This window comes from Lissotriton vulgaris, chromosome 6 (genome assembly GCF_964263255.1).
Source record: "Lissotriton vulgaris chromosome 6, aLisVul1.2, whole genome shotgun sequence".
NCBI lineage: Eukaryota > Metazoa > Chordata > Amphibia > Caudata > Salamandridae > Lissotriton > Lissotriton vulgaris.
In genome coordinates this window covers 1827442980-1827458051 of record NC_141694.1, presented here as the reverse complement: position 1 = coordinate 1827458051, position 15072 = coordinate 1827442980, and the positions used below count along the sequence as shown (strand labels likewise).

General features: G+C 44.6%; 1 long non-coding RNA gene across 1 annotated transcript; it reads left to right on the top strand.

Moving 5' to 3' along the window:
- The first annotated feature begins 615 nt into the window (after positions 1 to 615).
- Positions 616 to 2116, top strand: LOC147709573 (uncharacterized). Its single transcript, XR_015296560.1, has 5 exons — positions 616 to 691; positions 816 to 903; positions 992 to 1117; positions 1208 to 1287; positions 1612 to 2116. It is a non-coding gene; the product is annotated as an uncharacterized LOC147709573 (long non-coding RNA).
- Positions 2117 to 15072: the final 12956 nt, after the last annotated feature.

The window sequence follows — 15072 nt, the reverse complement described above, 5'->3', positions numbered from 1 at the left end:
AAATGCCCATGCGATTGCCTGTACATCGGTAAGACGGAACAGGAAGTGCGACAACGCATTACGCAACACAAATCGAGACTGAAGAGAAACGTTGAAAATGCACCACTTGTAAATCATTGGAACAGAATGCAACATGGACCCAATGATTTTAAGTGGACTGTCATATCCAGGATAGAAAAGAACCCCCGGGGAGGTGATATGAGCCTCCTCTTGTCCAAAAGGGAAGCCATGCTGATTGTCAAATTTGACACAGCGACTTCAGGTTTGAATGAACTGTCAGAAATTTACAGGCTTTGAACTGCTGTGCCGATGCTATTTTTTCCACCACCTGTTCCCTTCTAGGGCCCCATTTCATCCTGTATACTATGTAACCAGTACACACTGGGTTACTGGCTGCGGATTTTTTAATCCTTGCTTATTAGGTCATAGGCTGCACACCCGGTATACATGCTTTAACCCTTTTCACATATATGCATCTCTCTGGGCTGCTGCACATTTTGTGCCTTTGAAGCGCAGCAGCGCCGTATCGGAGTAGAGACCTTCCGATTCGCCCATGTCTTGATGACATAGAAAAGAATCCCCCTATAAAATGCGAGTCTCTCGTGGCTTGTCAATACGCATGCGCGAGGGAGTAGTGCACGCGGGGACGCCGATCGTTTGGAGCGCTGGGAGAAAACAAGCTCTCTATTCGGTAAGAGACCGCCACATACCCTGCTTGCCCCCTAGTTAGTTGGTCAAGCCATTTCAGCTAACCAACCCGCTGCTAATCTGTCTAGTTTTTAATCCGTCTGTTCTGTGTGCTTTCCTTTATACAGCACACGCGACTGACACCGACCTGTGCTGACTCTGCCACCATCTGTGGAAATGCCTGATTAAGACAGGTTTTAACTTCGCGCTAGACAGGTGATGCTACCTTCCAGTTGCCAATACAGTTTTTCCCTCTCCCCCCGGCCCCACCTCTCTTTAATTCCCTTGTTTTTGGTCACAACAGGACCTTGAGCCTGACTTACATCCCAGAGACACGACGCTGAAAAGCCTCCGACCATCGTGTTGTCTACAATATCGGCCAAAACAATCCTGTGTGTCGTGCCGCCCGGACACATCTCTCTTTCGAGTGGTAAGAGAACCTCGCAGGGCACACATCCACAACGTCCACCACTAATATTTCAATGTGCAGTAACTGTAAATACTTTTCCCTGCGTTCCAGATTGCTCTTCACCTCCTGTTTGTAACCACCCCCCTTTCCCATTCGGACCACCGCCAGCCTTTTTTGCAGTAACTTTGGTGGTAAGTTCTTCTTGGACTGACTATTAGCCTAATGAGCCTATTCTTGCGGGTGTAGCCTAAATATCCCAGCTCCATCCTTTAGATTTCTACAGTCCTCCTATGTAGTTTAAATCACGAATCACCTTTCACCACTCAGCCTGGCTGTTCCTCTGAATAGGTTGACTTGCTGGGTTTTCGCTGAGTTTAGATTTCTGTTTGGAGACTCTGCTTGCAGCACTTTGATCGTGCTAAATACAAATGTGTTAAATTGCTGCCATAATTGTCACTTCTGTGTTGTTTTTCTTAAAAAAGATATATGTTTTCTCTGTTTTTTTCCCTGTGCAGCTGCCTGAGGCCCTGATGAGAATCTCCATAGAACTAAAGGAGATTCTAAACGCGTAGGCCCCCTTTTCCTCACTGGTCTGCCATTTTTGATTTAAGAGCCAAGCCTTTGTATAGACTTCACATTATTTGTTGGACAGTAATAACCTTTATTCATTTGTGCAAAGACTTCTTGAAATTGTAAAATCCTTGGTATTGTATTACCTTCTAATCAAAATTGTGAACGTTTTCGTTTAATTAATGCAGTTCCAGTTGTGTATATATATTTCTTTTCCCTTGTAAAAAATGTATATATGGTACGCTTGAGCTAAGTGTGTATGTGTTGAATGTGTGGCGAATGTGATATGACTGTTTTTTTGAATGATGGCTCGTTCCAGGTGATTGTACTTTTATGTGTCCGCTCTCAGTTCTGATTTTGTCCTAATGTTTTTTCTTACAAATGTAAAAAAGACTTTTATAAAATATTGTTGAAATTCTCTATAAAATAAAATTGCGACTATTGAGCATTCCCTTTCTCGAATTTGATTTTCTGTTTGTGGAAGATTTATCTCACTGTTGAATCAAGTTTATCAGTACTGGCATTTTCTTTTGTTACATATGATATAGGCTCAGCCTTGCTGATTAGAGCCAACCCTATTCTGTTTTCATATGGAGAGATTTCAGCAGCTTTGCGGCCAAGTTCAGCAAAGAACCCCTGCCGAACCTGGCCAGACAGAAGCCAGGTACCTCTGCAAATAATGCCAGAGCAGCGAGTTCTGGAAGGATTAGAGTGTACCGTCGTAGAGATCAACTGCAAAGGACTGACCTTATAGAAGACCCGATGGATGAAAGTCAGTGCCTTTAACACAATTCTTTCTTAATGTGGAAACAGTGTAAAACCCTAAGGTAACCAGAAACCGATTCCCTATTGAGTATGTGGAAAATGAGGTGGCCTCTGCATTTCTTTAATTCTGTACTCGGACAGGCCAAGATATAATGAATTTGAATAGCTGTGCCACAATATTAACAATGCATGGACACCTGCTCTGCCCGCCTTTAGAGGCAAGATGTCAAGACATTTTATAATTGACCGAAGAAGGTCAAGACTGAGTGCGGCATAACTTATCCTCCTTTCTAACGCCTACATTCTTAGTTATTGGAGAAGAAAAAGGTGAAAGGGGGACATCCCCTGGCCAGCAGTTGTTTTTCCAATGGTCTCTGACCTTTCCCAACAACAAAATCTCCTTTTTATCAGCATTTCATTGTAGGTGGCACTCATGCATCCAATATAAAAAATCCTTGAGACCAGAAAGAAATGATAAAGCCACATCTGTGGCAACACTGTCAAAGGTGAGGAGCAGCTGAGTATCATCAACATATGAAATGGTCCCAAGGCCATGTGATTCCATAGGTTTTTCTAAGGGGGCCAAACAGATGTTGAAAGAAGTGGGTCTCAGAGAAGAACCCTGTGATACTCTACACACTAGCCTCTTCCTGGACAAATAATTGGGTGCAAGTGATATCTCCTAAATTCTTCCAACTAGTAAGGATTTAATCAGACCCAGGCCGCACCACCAATTCCCAGCTCGCCATCTGATGCAATAAATCAGAACAGGACACAGTATTAAAAGCATCAGACAAATCAAGTAAAATCAAGTCAACGCTTTTACCCTTATCTAAAGCAAATTTCATAATTTACATCACCTCAGGAAAGGTGGTTTCTGTGCTGCAGGTGAAAGCCTGATAAAGGCATGGTGAAGGAGGTTGTTCATCTTCAAATAGTTGGAAAGTTGAATATATTAAATGTTTTCCAGCATTTTTGTAACAGCAGACAACAGAGAGATGGGATGCTGCTGATTGGAACAAACTACAGAACTAGCGGGTGTTGTTTTAAGAAGAGGGATAATGTTAGCCCTTTTCCAGCAAGCAGAAACTGCAGGTAATTCTAACAAACAATTAAAACACTAGTTCAGAATTGGAGCAATAGTTTCTGCAGCTGAAAAGAGAAATACTCCAAATTGATTCTGAAGTAGCAAACAGTGAATGCACATCTCCTGTCTGATTTTGCTGTATAAAAGTTAAACACTGCAGCCAGGAAGAAGACTGAACAGAGCGATCTGCCAGTGTCTGTGGGAGTGCAGTCTCTTGACAGGGGTTCTGGGAGGTTGGTGGAAGGTTCGGACTGTGATTGCTGAGGCCCAGTCAGAGATATGGCCATAAGTAAAAATTCAGCCTGTTCTTGGTTGCATTGCCATCTGAAGATTGATCTATGTGTGGCAGCATTGGATGTATGACGTTACACCACATAATTTTACAACGCATACCTTTACAATGCATTTTTTACAATGCAACATCCATTACAATGCATTCCATTACAACTCATGCCATTACAACGAATTTTTAAAAACTACCTTTACAACGCCTTCCATTACAACGCATACTACCTTTACAACGCATACCATTACAACGCATACCATTACAATGCATGTATGGTAAGTATTAAATAGTGTAGGGGTAAAAATTACTATTCAAACTCCAGGGGGGTGCAACAGTAGGGTAAGTTTTGGATACTGTAGGGGTAAAAATTACTATTCTAACTCCAGGGGGTGCAACAGTAGGGTAAGTGTTGGATAGTGTAAGGGTACTATGCGTTGTGATGGTATGCGTTGTAATGGTATGCGTTGTAATGACTGCGGTGTAATGACATGCGTTGTAGTGGTATGCGTTGTAGTGTCATGCGTTGTAATGGTTGCGTTGTAATGGCATGCGATGTAAAGGATGTTGCGTTGTAAAAGTTTCATTGTAATGGTAGTGCGTTGTAAAAGTTGTGTTGTAAAGGTTGTTTCCCGGCAGCATTACCATCACAAAATTCGGCCTTTGTGTAGCTGCATCATTATCAGAAGATTGACCTATGAATGATGAAATTGTCATCAGTAGATAAGTCTGTGTTGGGCCACATCATCAACAGAAGATCGGCCTGAGTGTTTCAGCCAGAAGACCAGCTTGTGTGTGGCTGAACCGAGCCCAGAGAATAGGACCATGCGGGCCCAACTGCTTGCAACATGATCAAACTTTCACCTGTGACCACTGCACCATCTGCTTGGCAGCCTGCAGAAGCCCACTGTGGACTGCAGCACAATATGGCTGTCTTATCTGCATCTGCTGGACAGGCAGCCCTGCATCCAGAGATCGGAGAACTCTGAGGAAGCTGTTGGTTTGACACTTTTAAAGGAGTCCCATCAAGTAGAGTTGTATGAAGAAAGTAAAGTGCCCTGTGTATAGTTTTGTAGGTGTTATTCCTCAGGCGCAATAGGGACTAACTTGTAGTGTATTGCTCTGATTTAAGAGTGTACACGCTGTTTGTTTTTGTTCTCAGTAGGGGTATTTATTATTGATCCTGTGGTTTTTCCGATATGTGTATATGTTTGATATGTGTTGTTTATGTTGTATATAGTGTATATATGTAGTATATCATATATATGAGTGTGATTTGATTGTTTGTGTAATGAAGTGAACATTGTGTATATATGAAAACTGTACATGTATTAGTTTGTTGTAACTATACTGTGTTTTCTTTCCCGTCACTTGAAACGTACAAAAGCTGTATTAGCAGAAATTAATTTGTCTTTAATAAGAATAGAGACCAGCAGGGTAAATAATTGTACTCTGGCTGAAAATAAATATTTTTGATTGATCCCTCCGTACCATTCATTTTTTGATTCTACATCGTTGATGTTATTGCTCAGGTATATAAGGGTATTTTGGGCATGACCCCTACTATATATATACTTGTTGGTTTGAGCCCCAACTCTCAGAGGAGAGAGCGGAGTGTGAGCATGCTTAGAGGGACGCTGGGCGAATGCCCCAGGACTGATCCAGAGCGCGTGCTAAAAAACTGTACAAATTGAACCGCGAGAGACTGTATACAAGCACATCAGAGAGCAGAGCTGCACAAGTGGCATAATCATGCTTAAATCCTATACTCAAAGGGGAGAGGAGCCACCTAGACTAGAAGAGGGGATCAGGAAGAGATAGCCGATAGAGGCACTTTTCTGAAGTCTTAGGATCAAGCTATTGCCCTCTGAGCCCTTAAATATGCACATTTCTTGTTTAGGTGATATTATTATCCATTTAGATAAAATTGACAGCACAGATGCTCTGGCTTTCAAAGACACAACGAAATTGCTTAATCTTAGCATGTATGTGGTGAAACCGACCCATCAAGGAGGTCACACACTGCACCAAGTTTGTTCCAATGTGTCATTTCAGATGCAGGATATGCAACCACTGTCTTGGTCGGATCATTTTTTAATTAGCTTTTCATGGCAACAACAAGTAATACAGGACCCTTCCCAGAACGTGCTGACCTGTAATGAGAAAGATTTTAATAGAATGGACCCGCAGGAATTCTAGAAGATATTAAAGCAACATCTCCCTGAACTATATGGCATCACGAATGACGATCTTGAAAACTATGATAGTTGGATCAGAAGGGCCACAGAAGATTTAGCCACTGTCTTCTGGAGCAAAATACATAGAAGTACACTTTCTAGTCCATGGTTTACACCTGCCCTTACTGTAGAGAAAACACATTGTAAGAGATCCTCAATCCAGTGGTAAACAGGATTGTAAATACCTCATTAAGTTCAGCCTCAGTCCCCATTGGTTGGAAGCAGGCAAAGATCCTTCCACTTATCAAAAAAACAACAGTGGACCTGGTCATCCCGGCAAAGTATAGACAGATTTCCTTGCTGCCAGCCCTTTCCAAAATACTGGAGAAGCAAGTTAATATGCACCTGTCAAATTTCCTGGAAGTTAGGCTACTACATGCCACCCAGTCTGGCTTTAGAGCCCGCTACAGTATAGAAACTGCTGTGGTCGAGGTACCAGAATATATCCTTTGAATATATCAAAGGAACCCTAAAAATAATAGGGGGAATGACTGTATTGTTTATGCTGAATCTATCAGCAGCTTTCGATGCCATACCCCACTCACGATTGCTAGACAGCATCCAGGACATGAGAGTGACAGGGTGTGCTTTGGACTGGCTAACATCATTTTTAGCTGATAGAAGCCAGCAAGTTTTGATTCCACCATGTGCGGCCAGCACTAGGAAAGTGGTCACAGCCATCCCTCAAGGTTCGTCCCTAAGTCCAACCCTTTTCAACCTATACGTTACACCCATAGCTTTCGTAGCAGAAGAACTGGGCACAAAGGTGTTGTCTTATGCAGACAACGCTCAACTGCTTTTCTCCTGGAGTAAGGGATTCAAGCCCAATGGCACCTAAATTAAGACCTGCCTTACCAGAGTTTTTTACTGGCTAGCCAAAGCTCGTAATTGTAATGAAGACAAGACAGAAATTCTCTTCTTTGGGACTTTCCCACCTGATTTCGTGTCAACTATCTGGCCAGATGATGTTTCCTAGCCTGGTCCTCAAAATGACAATTACAAATCTGGGAATAACCTTTGATAATAAACTATCCTTCTGTGTGCAGGTCAAAACACTTGTGGGCATATGTTTTGGAATTTTGAGGTCACTAAAGAAATTTCTGCCCCATATCTCCCTTTCAGCTAGGAAAACACTTACACACACTCTGGACACAGCTAGACTGGATTATGGTAATGCTCATTACTTGTGCATACCGGAATTTCCTTTAGACAAATTGCAGTTGATGCAGACTGCGGCAGTTCACCTTTTGTTGAATGTGCCAAAAAGACAACACATCAGCCTTCATCTGCTGGGACTTCACTGGTTGCCCTTTAGGGAGAGGATTACATTTAAGGATCTGATAGTGGTACATGGGGCTCTGTATCACACTGGCCCTGAATACCTTAGAGCTAGATTTAGCTTCTACAACCCAGCAAGACATTTACACTCCACCAATAAACTGCGAGCTATTATCACAAAATACCAGCACCAAAGGTCAGGGAGCCGATCACTAACTTTTTTGGGTGCCTCAGCATGGTACCAGCTCCTGATGGAGCTACGCTCAGTTGGTAACTCATTCCAGTTCAGGAAGAAACTGAAAACCTGGCTTTTTGTGCAAATATAACTTTCACCCTGCGAATCTCTCTATGTCTGTGCCAGGAAACTCATGGGAGCAGCTGCGTGCAATATAAATCGCCTATCATATCATGTCATATTATAATATAGTTCTTCGTGACAGCAACTAGGACACTAAATTGTATGACTAAATGTGTGTGTAGTATTCAGTTGTAGTGTGTATTAAAGTAGTTTTCTTTGATGAAAGTCAAGCACTGGGTTGGACATTCATTTACTACTATGTTAACTATTGAGCTCCTAGCTCGAGCACCTCCACGCTCCTTCCATGTGAAGCCTGGGACTGCTCACCATCTCTGCCACTGAAAGACAAGTGCATAAGTACTTCTACTTGACCCAATTTGCTAAGCCATAGTGAGATCGATCCCAGTATATCAGGGACAAATAACCTCAACTCCCACAGTTGATGGCCAATATCCCGTTTGTCTTGTGGATCCCCAATAGGGTCTGATAGCATATTTGTTTTTTTCCTCCACATGAAAAATCGTGTGGTTTGTATTTGTAAAAAATACAAATGCTAACAGGGGCAATACTGTCATGCAACAGTATTCCTGCAACCTGGCTCTGACCAAGGGCCCGATTAGGATGTTGTTTGGAAACTATCCTGAACTGTATAGAGTCAAAATATCGAGTATTTATTATCGACTAGACATAATATCAAGTAAAAAATATAGAATGGACATAATATAGACTACCAAAATATCGACTAGAAATGTTTAATATCTGCGTTTTTCGGGGGTTCCGGAAGACAAAGAGGGCCCTGACACACGGAAATTTGTGGCTGAACTGTTACAGGAGGCTTTTCCCGAATTACCAACATGGGACTGGGCAAAAGAAATTCAAAGGGCACACCGTTTCCCGTTTACAAAAAAAAGCCCCGACAGGCAGAAGAAGTCCTTCCGCGTGCTATTCTAGTCTGCTTTAATATTTTTTTGGCCCGGGAAGACATCTTTGTTCGAGCTCACCCAGATAAGAAAGCCTTGGCCAAAGGATGTAGTTTTTTTGTAAGACCTGACTTTTGTGCAGCAACGGTGTCTAAACGTTGACACCTTTGACAATTGATGTCCGAATTTCAGAGCAAAGGGGCTGCGGTATGTCTGCAGAACCCGGCCAAGCTCAAGGTGTTGTACAAAGGGCAAACGAAATTTTTTGTCTCGGAGGTCAAGGCCAAAGAGTACTTGGAAACTATTTAGTAGTTTGTTAAGAGGGCAATGTTAAATGAGCTACTTTTCGGGGATGTGCTGTGTCTCTTACATGCCTCTTTCTGCTCTTTACTTTTTAATTTTTTTACTTTCGTCCTTTCTAGTAGAGTGATTACTGTGTTGGTGTTTGGACTTTGGATTTAGTATTTACGGATGGACCCGGTCGGAGGGGGGCACAGTACCCCATATTATGCAGGGACTGATGGTCCCTGGGCCTCATGTGTGGGGGGGGGCACAAGGGTGGGGGGGTGGGAGCCTCAGGGTGGGAGTGGGCGGGGGGATGGGTGGTGGTGGTGGGAGGGTGAAAAGTCAGCATCAGAATGCAAACAGTTCATGAAGATTAAGATGAAAAAAAGTCATGTTTATTTTGAAATTTTTCTAGTCTTGAGGGCGGAGGATGTATTATTCAAGGTTGGGAAGCTAGGGGGGAACTTTTACGATGGATAAGAAAATTAAAATATGTACGTTAAACATATGTGGCCTGAATAATGTCAAAAAACAACAAGTATTGGCAAAAATCGTACAAATATTGCAAATTGACATATTATGTTTGCAGGAGACCCACGTACCATGGTTAAAAAGGGATATCCTGAAGAATTTGGGTATGGAATTGATACTCAGTTCCAGGCAAACTGGGGTAAAAAGAGGGGTTGCCATATTGATGAAACGTGGACTAGGTATATGTAGCAATTCCGTTGCAGATAAATGGGGCCGCTGGGCAATAGGAAAGGTAAAGATCGATCACAGCACGTTCACTTTGTGTAATATCTATGGGCCAAATTTGGACGTTATGGAGCTGTTGAGCTCTATTAATGTGGAACTGGCCCAATGGCCACAACCCGTGGTGCTATGCGGGGACTTGAATGTAAATATTGCTGCAGCCTTAAATGTTAGATCCAATCATAGGTATATAGGAAGAAAGACATTAATGTATGGTGCCCTACGAGGTTTAATGTTAGAACAAGGCCTTCATGATGTGTGGAATATTTTATATCCTGATAGTCCTGGATATACCTTCTTTTCTGCCCCACACTCTAAGTTTGTCAGTTTAGACTATTTTCTTATTTCCACTGTTTTGTTAACAAAAGCTAATATAGTTATACACCCGAAAGTGGTGTCTGATCACAATCCAGTGATTTTAGAATTAACTATGGAGGGTGGTCAGAGGGTAGCCCCACGGACTTCGACATTTGACAAGAAACTTCTGGTTGATGAGGAGTACCGTCAAGTAATGCTCAAACATTTACAGGAATTTTATTATTCAAACAAAGGCACGGCATCCCAGGAGGTAGTATGGGACACATTTAAATCTGTTGCCCGAGGGGAAACTCTTAGTTTCTCTAAATTTAAATATAAGAAAGGGATGGCCAAATGTCAACAATATTTTGCACAGGTTATCATGAAAGAACATAATCTAGCTGATGTAATATCCCATTGTGGAGAGAAATAATCAATCCAAAAGGCTCAGCAGGATCTTACAATTACAAGGACTTCGGCTTATGCCAACATTGCAGAACAGATCGCGGAGAAATACACACAACACAAGTAGGAGGCATATGAGTACATTGAAAACACCGGGAGACTCTTGGCAAAGAGGCTGAGGGAGAAGGCCGTTTACAATGATATTGCCAAAATTATAGACATGAATGGGAGGATACAAGAGTCGAAGACAGGGATACTTCACGCAGTTCACGAATTTTATCAATCATTATATAGCGATACGGAAGTGGGAAGGAGTGGAGAGGAGGAACAGGAATATTTTCGGCGTCTATTGTCTAATACCTTGGCAGAACACCATAGGGGAATTTTATCCACACCACCGGATTGGGTTGAAGTAGAAACTGCACTTCTGGGATTAGCACAGGGGAAAGCAATGGGCCCTGACAATATTCCTTTAGAATTTTATAGAACATTCCGGAACGCAATGCAGAAGGAATTGCTGGAAGTTTGTCAACAGGCTTTTCTTGGTCGGGCACCTGATTCATGGTCTCAAGCCACGATAGTTATCTTTAAAAAGAAAGGGTAGAATGCAATGGAAATGGGCTCATATCGACCTATTTAATTACTGAATGCTGACAGTAAGATCTACTCAAAAATTCTTGCTAATAGGTTTAATGATCTGATTCCAGGACTAGTTTCACTTCGCCAACATGGGTTTATTCAACGCAGAGATACCACAGACCATATTAGGAGAATAATATCTATACTGGATTGGGCTCAGAGTAGTAACTCACCCGTCGGCGTGGCCCTGTTGGATGCAGAAAAGGCATTCGACAGGGTCACGTGGCGGTTTCTGTGGGCAGTTTTGGCCTGGAAGGGGTTCCCTCCTGAGTTTATAAAAGCTATACAAACGTTGTATATTCATCCAACAGCGGCAATCCGGGTAGGGGGTGACGTTTCTAAGCAGGTCGCGATAGCAAGGGGAACAAGACAAGGGTGTCCCTGTTCTCCGTTGTTGTTCGCGTTATATATTGATCCCTTTATCACTACGATGGAGGCAGATAACATAAATAACCCAGTTCAGATAAGAATGCAATGTCATAAAGTATATGCCTACGCGGATGATATTGCCGTGGTTCCTGCTAACATTGCAGAGGCGTTTCCCCGAATTATTGAGGCGGCAGATGTCTTTGGGAGATGTTCTGAGTACAAACTAATTGTTGCAAAATCCCCAGGTGAAACACTCACCTGTCGGTCGGCCAACGAATATTGTATTTGACTCGGAGGTAACATATCTAGGTATAAAGATTACATCAAATGTTGAGGATATAGTCGCTAAAAATCTTGACCCGATTATCACCTCATCTAATAAAACACTGAAAAGAATCAATAATCTTCATCTCTTCCTTTTTGGTCGCAGTAACGTTATTAAAATGCTTATTTTTCCCAAAGTTTTATACGTTTTTCGTGCTATCCCTTTTTTAATAACTGTGGTTTTCTTTTCTCGCATAGAGAGAATGTGTTCAAGGTTCCTCTGGAGCTATCATCGTGCCAGGCGTGCCATGAATAGATGCATTTTGCCCCGAGATAGAGGAGGATGGGGGATCCCCGATTTTCAATATATTATTGGATCGCTATTCTACAACATATGGGGGTGTTACTGTTACCAACAGACCCAACCCCTGATTTCGCAGCTCCCTCAATCTATGAGATGCTTTTGGGGCAAGAAGCTAAGCAATGCATTAATCGTATTATTGAGCCCAGTTATTTCAAAAAAATTAGGTTTAAATCGGTTTTAGCTGCATATGTAAAATGGATTATTATTATTATTTTTTTAAGTTACATTAATTATTTATTAATTTTAAGTTTATTTAAATATTTTACGAATGTTTAAATTAATTATATTTATTATTATATTACTTTAAAATTACTTTTAAGATATTTAAAAAATTCGATATTTTGACTGTCTATATTTTTTCCTATCGATATTTTGGAGTCGATATTTTTGTACTTACCTGTTTGTAGATAGGAAGTCGATATTCTGGCATTCTATATTTTCACCTCGATATTTTGGGATATTTTGACTGTCGATATTCTGTCAGTGATCCGTCCTGAACAAATCTGTTCCGGACTACTTTCCAAACTAATCAGGTCCTGTGAGTCCGGACGACCGATTACGATGCCTCTGAACATCATTCGGTCTGACTTGCCTTAACTTCAATGGGAGCCTCTGTTATGAACGCAAACGCAGGCTCCCATTGAAATAAGCGGTGGTTGGGGAAAACCTTGCACCCTTGTGGTGGGCACCCCATGGTGCCTGCCACATTGTGCATGGTTGGGAAGAGGGGTTCCTTGGGTATCCACACAGGCCACCTTCGGATGCCTCCGGGTGAAGGGGGGGCCTGCAACGGGCCACCAAATATCAATTACAAAAGCTGTTTAATCTATGGAAAACCGAATCAGAATGGCTGTCCGACTCCGTCATTGTAATCGCTCGTCTGGAAACCATGTCCATAGAGCTGTATGAATCGGCTCTGAAAGACTTGGCTTGTCCGGATGCCTTTCGGGGCCGATTTTCTCTGGTTACCGAGTATCGTAATCGCTCATTGGGAGAACTGTACAATTCGGTAGAAAACATTGGTTCCGAATTGGATGAAATTTGACCAAATCCCATCCTAACAACATCGTATTGGCACCCAAGGTGGCAAGAGACGATTCAAGGGTAAAAAGTTAATGTGCAAACTCTAGATTTGGTAGCACAGCCATTAAATGGCTGGGGTGGCGAGGCACCACCTAGGGTGATGAGCGGTGGGCATAACTTGCGTAATTCAGTGTACATATGAATTTTGCGAGATTATGCTTGAATTCTGCAAGAAGAGTAATTCTATTTAGCTCTATTCCTTAGTGCCAAAATGCCCCCTTGTTTCCAAAATGGCTGCAAGAATGCATTCTGCACTAAGAAATAGCGCAAAATGACACAGAACACTAATAGCAAGCGCAAGCGGCTGCTCATGCTAGCTAAATGTGCTCTTGGTTCAGGATTTTTCACCAACTCACTCCTGGTATTTAGCACAATTTTCTTAGTGAAAATACACGCTTGTGTCCAAAAGGAATGCGAAGATACATTTTGCACTAAGTGATAGTGGAAATGTATAACACAAATAGCATGAGCTATGCGACCACTGTGCCCCCACGGCCTGGTTGCCCCCACGCTCCCCGCCTGCTGCCTGCCTCTTACCTGCTGCCTGCCTGCCTGCTGCCGATCCAGCCCGGCGCCCCAGCCGCCGCAGGGCCGCCCGCCTCGATCGCCGATCCAGCCCGGCGCCCCAGCTGCCGCAGGGCCGGCCGCCTGGATTTACGCGCCGGTTTTTGCCGCGACCCCGCCCCCCGCCTGCCGATAGGACCACGCGCTCCCCGCCTCCCGCCTGACCCACCCTCCCGGCTCCCTTCTTATGACGCCCCCTCAGCGACCGCGCAGCGGACGCGCGCAGCGGGAGCACCGACTGAGCGCCAAAGGTGCGCCAAAGGTAAGCCCGTCTGCGCCCGTCCGTGCCTGGACCGCGCCCAGTGCCAGGACCCCTGGCCCCCGCAGATCCCAGCCCACCCGCCGGACGTACGACGCCGCCACCCTCATCGCACTCAACGACGGACGAGTCCCGGGATGCTACCGTGCCACCCCGAGACGCTCCCACGGACCCTTCTGCTGCACCGCCTGCAAGTTCACCTGCATCCGGACCTGCCTCGCACCAGCACCCGCCAAGACGAACACCAGCAGCAACCACCTCAAGTGCATCCTGCTCAACACCCGCTCAGTCCACAGACACGCCATCGAACTCTGGAACCTCATCGACACCACAGCTCCTGACGTTGCCTTCCTCACTGAGACCTGGATGAACGCCTCTTCAGCGCCCGACATCGCCATCGCCATCCCAGAGGGCTACAAGATCACCCGGAGGGACCGCACCGCCAACCAGATGGGAGGAGGCATCGCCATCATCCACAGGGACACCATCCGTATCACGACTTACACCGACGACATCCTGACTACCGCCGAACACCTACACTTCCAGATCCACACCGACCCGAAGACCACCCTCAGAGGCACCCTGATCTACCGACCCCCGGGACCACGCACACAATTCAGCGAGGACATCGCCGACTTCGTCAGCCCGCATGCCCTCCCCTCCGCTGACTACATCCTCCTAGGGGACCTCAACTTCCACCTGGAGAACAACGACGACCGCCACACCACCACCCTGCTCGACAACCTCGCCAACCTCGGACTCAAGCAGCTGGTGACCACCCCCACCCACCTCGCCGGACACACACTCAACGCCGTCTTCTCATCTAGCAAAGACATCACCTTCAGCCACGCCACAGGACTCCACTGGACGGACCACATCTGCGTCCACTTCACCTTCAGAAGAACGACGATCCACCACCACCAGCAACAGGTTGCCCGCAGAAACTGGAGCAAGATCACAGTCGACCAGCTCGCCGCTTCCCTGAGCCAGCACCCTCCCGCCAGCTCAGCGAACCCCAGCCAGGCCGCCGACAACCTCACGAAGTGGATCAGCAACTGCGCGGACGAACTCGCCCCACTGAAGACCCCGCCCAGCAGACCCGGCAGCAAGAAGGCCCCATGGTTCACCGACGAACTCAAGAGCTCCAAGAAGAACTGCCGAGCCCTCGAGAAAGCCTGGAGAAGGGAGCCAACACCGGACAACATGACCACCCTCAAGCTTGCCACCCGGAAACACCACCAGCTGATCCGCGACAC